Source organism: Monodelphis domestica, chromosome 1 (genome assembly GCF_027887165.1).
Source record: "Monodelphis domestica isolate mMonDom1 chromosome 1, mMonDom1.pri, whole genome shotgun sequence".
Taxonomy (NCBI): Eukaryota; Metazoa; Chordata; class Mammalia; order Didelphimorphia; family Didelphidae; genus Monodelphis; species Monodelphis domestica.
The window spans coordinates 543,955,535-543,963,739 of record NC_077227.1 but is presented as its reverse complement, the minus strand read 5'-3'; the positions used below and the strand labels follow the sequence as shown (position 1 = coordinate 543,963,739).

Below are 8,205 nucleotides of genomic sequence, written 5' to 3'. Positions count from 1 at the left end.
GATCATCCAAATCATTTGTCCTTACTTAAAAAGTTGTTGTGTATGAGGAGAAATACTTGGAAAAGCCTTATGTAAATATGAACTTTTTATATGGAATTGTTCCCACACCCCTTCATCATCCTGGAATTCTCCTTTGAAATTCCTCCCATTAATGAATGACCTTCTTTAAAAGTGATGTGAGAAAGATTTTCATGGTGAATTCCCAGCTGAGATTCACTTCCTAGAGGAACAATTTTTTTTATGGGAATAGGGAAAAATAGTAATTCATGAGACCTCTTTCCCCCTAATCTGAAACCACAATACCTTTAACTATTCCTATCTTATCTACATTGTGCCATGATATTTCCATGAGATTTTACTTTTTTAGAGAGCACAAATAAGGGTCATAGCAGTAACAAAACAGTGTCATGCTTTATTAATAGCAAATATTCATTGAATGCCAACCATTACGTTAGTTCAATGAACATTCATTAAGTGGATACTTTAGGTAAGGTTTTGTACAAATTACTGGAGATGCAAAATGAAAAATATTGTGCATATCCTCAAGGAACTTACTATTTAGTAGGATATGAAATGTTCACAAATAATTGTATTACAAATTGGAAGGTGATATGTGGATAGAAGAGTGCAAATAGATATTTTAATGACTGAGGAGGCAGAGGCTATTTCCATATAGTGTGATCAGGGAAGATTTCATGTAAGAAACAGTACCTGTTTTGGGTTGCAAAGAAACAAAAATTATTTTAACAGGTTAAGGATGCTCTGGGATCCCATTTCAGATAGCCTGATAGTGTGAACAAATAAGATATGGAGAAGGAAAGTCGAATTCACAAAATGGTACAGGTATGTCTTTCAAATCATGGGGTTTTCCTATGATATTCTCTGTGATCCTTTCCACTGGATAGTATGTATAGTGTGCCTTAAATGTTCATATTCCCACATGATCAAGTGGCCAAATGAGAGATATTGTGTCAGTTGGTATGTAGACAACTTCAACACTTTCAGTGTGGAATCCACATTGGTTGGAGTTATCAAGGAGATGACATCAGAGCACCTGCAGAAGGGAAAATAAAAAGAACACAGCTAATGACATATATATAGATAACATGTATCTAGAGAAAAATGATCAAGAATTCCAAAGAAAAGAATTTAAAAAATTTTAAAAGTTGGAAGGAAAGAGGCCTAGCAGTGCTAGATCTCAAATATACTACAAAGCAAGCACTAAAAATAGAGATTGGAAAGTGGAATGGATTAAGTATGTAGCTAAATAGAGCAGTGGATAGAATGATGGATCTTGAATCAGGAAAACTCCAATTCAAATTTGGCCTTAGTTACTTATTAGATACATGATCTTCGGTAAGTCACTTAACTTCTGTTTGCCTCAGTTTCCTGAAGAGTAACATGTGGTTAACAGTACTCATCTGGAAGAGTTGTTGTGAGGACTAAATGCGATTATATTTGTAAAGTGCTTATAAAAGTCCTTGGCATGTAGTAGGTATTATATAAATACTAGTTATGATGATGATGTTGCAACATATACAAGCAAATAAATATAGTAGTAAAGTCTTTGATAAGTCTAAAGACTTAAACTACTGAAGTAAGGACTCACTGCTTAACAAAAACTTCTTAGAAAACTAGACAACAATATAACAGAAATTTGTTACAGATCAATATCACCCATCATATACTAAGACAAACTCCAAGTGGATACAGGGCTTACATATAAAAGCACAAATCATAACATAGAACAATAAGGAAGGAAAGATTTTTCACAACTATAGACAGCCGAAAAATTATTGACTAAATAAGGGATGCAGATGATAAGGGAAGATAAAATAGACTATTTTCATTATATAAAATTTTAAAATCTTTGTACACATAAAACCAATGTAGTTAATATCAGGAAGTAAATGGTTAAATAGTAAAACAACAATTTTCTCTTATAAATATCTCATATACAATACACACTCTCAGAAATGATTCAAAATTATTAGAATAAGAGCCATTTCCTGAAGGAAAAATGGTCAAAGTTTATGACTGGCAATTTTCAATGAAAAAAATCTAAGCTAAGAATAGCCAATTATTAATCATGATAGAATTGAAAATAGTCAATCATTAATAATGACAAAAATGTAAGTTAAATCAACTCTTAAGTTGTTTCATACCAGATTGACAAAAACGAAAAGAAAAAAAAGGAGTGTACATCCTCATGTCATATGGAAAGCACCATTGGCCTTGCTATTATGAAAAACAATTTGCTACTCTCATCAAAAAGTTATTAAACTTGCCTGGCATGTCCTTTGATGCAAAGACTCTCTGTCCCACATCCCCCAAAATGAACAAAGAAAGAAGAAAATGGTCCACATATTAAAAAAATAAAAGACTAAGGTCTATTGGTTTTAGCAAAGAAGTGGGCACTTGTGCTCTTTGTGGTGGCAAAAAATTGGAAAATGAAGGGATGCCCTTCAATTGGGGAATGGCTGAACAAATTGTGGTTTCTGTTGGTGATTGAATACTATTGTGCTCAAAGGAATAATAAACTGGAGGAAATATATGTGAACTGGAATGACCTCCAGGAACTGATGCAGAGTGAAAGGAGTAGAACCAGGAGAACATTGTACACAGAGACTGATACACTGTGGTACAATCGATTGTAATGGACTTCTCCATTAGTGGCAATGCAGTGATCCTGAACAACTGAGAAGGAGTTACGAGAAAGAACATTATCCACATTCAAAGGAAAAACTGTGGAAGTAGAAACACAGAAGAAAAAGAAAAGCTTGATTACATGGGTTGATGGGGATATGATTGGGGATGTAGACTCTAAAGGATCACCCTAGCACAATTTTCAATAATATGGAAATTGATCTTGATCAATGACATGAGTAAAACCCAGTGGAATTGTGCATTGGCTATGGGGAGGGGGGTGTAAAGGGGAGGGGAAGAACATGAATCATGTAACCATGGAAAAATATTATAAATTAATTAATTAAATGAATTTTTCAATTAAAAAAAGAAGTGGGCACTAAATCGGAATTGTTCAAAATAAACTGTTATGATAAAGAAATATAATTGAACAATATTGCCATACAAGAAATGATTTCTAAGAAATTTGGAAAGATTTTTGTAAACTGTTACAGTGAAGCAAAACAAAAGCAAAAACTGATACAGAATGAGCAAAACCAGGTGAATAATTTATACAATAGCAATAATGTTAAAAAAAACTCACAAAAACAATTTCAACAGACTCAAACCTGATCAATACAATGACCAACTATGATTCTAGAGGAATGATGAAAAATGTACTATCCTTTTATTGACAGGAAGGTGATTCACTGAAAAAACAAAAGCAAAATAACTTTTAAAACTATAGGTCCAATGTGAGAATTGTTTTTTCTTGACCATGCATATCTGTTACATGGGTCTGTTTTTTTTTTCTCTTCCCTTGAGGGGATGGAAAGAAAAGTAGGGGGATGGTATAGAATAGGCAAAAGAAAAGAAAATCTGTTATTTAAGCATTTAAAAAAATACACAGAAGAGAATGGTAGGAAAAATACAAACAAGTAGGATAGTTCTACAAATTATATATTGAAAAAATATATATGTTAAAAGCAATCCGTATATAATAGTGATTCCAGGTTTCGTGTATAATTTTTCCTGTTCTAACCATATATCCATGTGTATATTTATCTTGTGGTAATGCTAATTCTATTTAGTGTTTAGTTCAGAATAACAAAATAAATAAGATGTTTAAAATTGCATATGAGTAGTTTTCCAGCTTAATTAGATTATTTGTAGTTCTTTGAACATATACGTATAAGATACTTTTTGTAAGGGGTATGGGACTGTTAGATTTTTTTCTCCGGCCTCCAATGCTAACTCTGTTTCAAAGTGTCTTAGAGAAACACTTAATCAAGGCTGAATTAGGGAAAAGAATGATTACCTGATATTAAGCATGAAGAAGCAGTTAATTGGAACACTGACCTGCAACATGAAGGAGATCCAGTCCTGGGACATAAGGTTTCCCTTATGCTAAGAAAGAAGCAGAGGAGATTCCCACTGGCTCAGGGAGCTTCTGTTTTGCCTTGGGGCAGTGAAAGGAAAACAGCTGAGAACTCCAGAGAGCTTCTGGAGAGTCCAGAAATAATTATAATAATTAGAGTTATTTCCATAAATTATCTTGCTTCAACTTACTCATCCACCCCTTCTAGGCAGGGACTGAAGGCATTATTACACCCATTTTACAGAAGAAACAATAATAAACTGAAACTCAGATTACATTAGGCGTTATGTGGTCATGAAAAGAATATTGAACCTAGAGTCGCAGAAAGTGTTTGAATCCCAGCTCTACATCTTATTCCCTTTGTGCTCCAGGTAAATTATTTTACCTCTGGACCAAGAACACCTTATCCAGAAAATAAGAATATGATCTAAATGACCTTTAAAGTCTCTTCCAACTCTAAAACTATGACCCTGTTATCATGGTCACTTAAGCTAATATCAGAGTTAAGACTACCAGTGATGGCAAACCTTTTAGAGACCAAGTGCCTAAACTGCAACCCTCATACCCCATGTGAGCTGCCTCCCACCTCCATCTTCTTGCCCTTCCCCCATAGCTTGGGCTGTTCCTTTGCATTGCTAGATCTGATTTTCTCTCTTTTACACCATATGCCCTACCTTTATGTACTCTTGAGCTTCAGATCTCTCATCCTATCTACTGATGTCAGTTAAAGACCCCTGGGTTTTGCCATTCACCATCATGAATCAATTCTTACAACTTTGGGTCTTTTCCATATTCCCTACAGCTGAACTTTCCTATGTTCCTTCCCTAATTAAGAGAGACAGCTGGAAGGTTTAGTGGATAAGAGTGACCTAGAGTCAGGAAGCTTTGAGTTTAAATCTGTCCTCAGACACTACCTGTGTTATCCTGGTCAAGTCACTTAACCCCTATTTGCCTGATCAACTGGAGAAGGAAAAGGCAAACCACTCCAATATCTTTGCCACAAAAACCCCATATGGAATCATGAAGAGTTAGACATGACAAATACTCCCCTAATTTAAAGTATGAATTTCTTGAAAGCATGAAATGTTTTTTATTCTGTTTGTATAGTGCCTCCTGGGCTTAGCACAGTGCTTGATACATGGTAAGGAATGTAATAAATAGATATATTTTTCATTTATTCATCCAGTCATCCAATTAATGGTGATAGTGAGAGTGGTAATGGTGGTGGTGGTGATGATGATGATGGTTAATGATATTCCTACTTGACTATAGGTGTATGATTGAAAATCTGTTACCCTAAAAAAAGAACTACATTTCCCAGGAGCACACTGACTTCATATCATTAGGTACTTCCAGTAGACAGCGGTTAAATTCAGTGGGTGTTCTGGCTCTGGCCTCTGGGGCTTTCTGGCAAGGATGATGGTGGTAAGCCTGGAGGTTTTGAACAGGCTGATTAGCTACAGGCATATGATTTTTATTTTGTATCCCTTTTATTCCTTTATTTCTAATGATCACTAATAAATCACTTAAAATATAAAATTTTATTATTTGATATTAATTTTAATTTTTACATAGGAAAAAGTTATTTACTTCTTTAATGATCATACCTCATTACTGAATGGCAGCATGACTTTGAGAAAATAATTTCCATTGATTTTCACTTCACTGATAGACCTTGTCTCATATGTAAATCAATGGAGTGGGGGCTAGATGATTTCAAAGGTTCTTTCTAATCCTAAAATCTTATGAATAACTAGTGGGAAGTCAGGTCAACTGAATGCCAGAAGCATAGCTATTATCTTATTTATTTATTTATTTTTTGGCTTGGGTAACAAAAGGAGCAGGAGGTCAAAGGAAGGTTTCCTTAAAGTAAAGCCTTAAGGGAGACAAATTCACCTTAGAACACTGGATGTTTTTTCCAGATGTATACCTGCTTGGGGAGGAAGTGTATCTGGAAAAGAGACCACTGCCCCTACTCTATGTAGCAGAGCTAAGAAGAGAGGGGGCTAGAACTTGGGGAGGAAGTCTGGAATCATGTTTTCTTTACCCATTCAGTATCCAGATTGAAGTGAGGAATAGGTGTTGTCAAAGTCAAAATCATAGACAAAGTGACCTGGGGGCATAAAAACAGTCTTATGGGTGCCCTCTAATATATACCTTGAGCATTCATGATGGTAGAGCACATTTAAAGATTTTGTTAGACTAAAGAATGAAGAAAGTAAACTTCTTGAGAGTAGAAACTATGCAACAATTTAAATGTTTTTTCTTTGAATCCACAATAACTAATAGTACATTGTACATAGCAAATATGGAACAAATGTTTATTGAATGCTGAATGAAAGAACTGAAAACACTTGAACGATCATGTTTTACTAATGCCTTCTTTGCACATCGTGATTTTCCCCAATATATTTCCAATGAACTGAGAAGTCAATTAAAGTGAAGTATGGTTTGGAAAAAGCAAATAGATCTGTGGAATAAACTTGTTAATATAAAAAGGGAAGATAAATCAATACCACTTCAGTTTCCTAAACCTAATTAATGAAATAGAAGCTTTTCTCCAAAATTAATACCTGCTGGGAGAGAGTGATTAAATAATGGGTGTGGGCACCAAGTTTACCATAAAAGATAATGGGTGTGAGGAAAATAGGATCTGCCTCATTCTGAATAGGGACTGAAATATTGAACTTCCTTTTATATAAGTTCATAGAAATGATTGCTTAGATGAATATATTTTCTTTTTTGTTATAACTAATTCAGGTGACTTTATAGAAATTGTGTATAGTCTCAGAGCTGTTATGGACATAGAAGAATGAATCCAACTTTCTCATTTTTTAGAAAAGGAAATAGGTCAAGGTAAAGGAGGTGAGATATGGAGGTAATATGGTAAATGGTTCTCAATCATTTTTCTCAGTTTTCCTGTATCTTCAGGTCTCTGATCTCCTGTCTTAGAGTCATATTAAAAGAGATACAAATTTAACTATACTTTCATTCCCAAAGGAAAATTCAGTTCTGGGAAATACATGATAGCTCCAGAGCTGAATTGTACAACCTTGAGCAAGGCACTTCATCTCTTTGGTGTTCAGTTTTGTTATGTGTAATATAAAGGGATTTTACCAGACATTTTCTGACAATCCTCTTAGATGTAACTCTAAGTTTATGACTCTATTATGTACCCACACTTCCAAAAACATAGTAAGGAGGAGACACAGATGGCCAAGATACCCAAGTTCTTTGAGAAGGATAGGATCAAATGGTTTACCCTGGATATTAGGAGGCAGTTTTTTGTATTATCCCTTTAAATACCTATATGTAGGATATATATATATATATATATATATATATGTAAATGAGACAAAAGGAAACCCCGGGCTACCCAGAGGCATTTTGAAGGCACAAATAGAACAGAATAGTTTGCCATTTCCTACTCCAGTTCACTTTATAAATGAGAAAAAGTGAGGTGAACAGGATTAAGTGACTTGTCTAGGGTCACACTGTTAGTAAATGTCTGGGACCAGATTTGAACTCATGAAGATGAGTTTTCCTGACTTCTGATCTGGCATTATAACCACTGCACCATTTAGCTGACCTGGTATCAGACTTAAAATAGTTCAATCGGAAGTCTTTTCTCTGGAGCCAAAGGATGCAAAAGTTCAAATTCTAATTCTGTCACCTACTACCTATGTAACTCTGTGAAACTAATTTAATCTCTTTAAGCTTTAATTTCTTCACATGTAAAATAAGAAAGAAAAGTTTCAAAGATCCCTTTAATTTACAAATCAATCACACTACATTGTATTTTCTTATTGGATTACAAAATACATGAGCATAAGGTCTATTATTTTTCAACTTTGCCTAGCTAGTATTCAACAGGACATCCTCAATCACTTGCAGCACCAACACTTTAAACTCATGTCCCAAACTTAGTACTGATCTTTTCCCATAATCACTTCCCCACCCTTATTCCAGAGTTGGAGGGCTAAGGACATAAAACACTACATACATCAGACTTTTGGATATATTGGTTAGTTTTATTGAACTGCCTTTTCGAACATTTCTTTTTTATTTGTTTAAAAAAAGCTCTCTGGGAAGGGGTTTGCATGTAGTAATGTTGAATTGAATTCTAACCTTCTAACTTGACAGCTTTCTCTTTTATTTCTTCCCTTTTCATATTCTAATTCCAATGATATTGAGCAACTCTG

General features: G+C 34.5%; 1 long non-coding RNA gene across 1 annotated transcript; it reads right to left on the bottom strand.

Moving 5' to 3' along the window:
* Positions 1–390: 390 nt before the first annotated feature.
* LOC103100035 (uncharacterized) lies at positions 391–4,122 on the bottom strand. The gene is made up of 2 exons (XR_458794.3): positions 3,985–4,122; positions 391–1,054 (listed from the first exon to the last, which is right to left on the bottom strand). It is a non-coding gene; the product is annotated as an uncharacterized LOC103100035 (long non-coding RNA).
* Between the last annotated feature and the right edge of the window lie 4,083 nt (positions 4,123–8,205).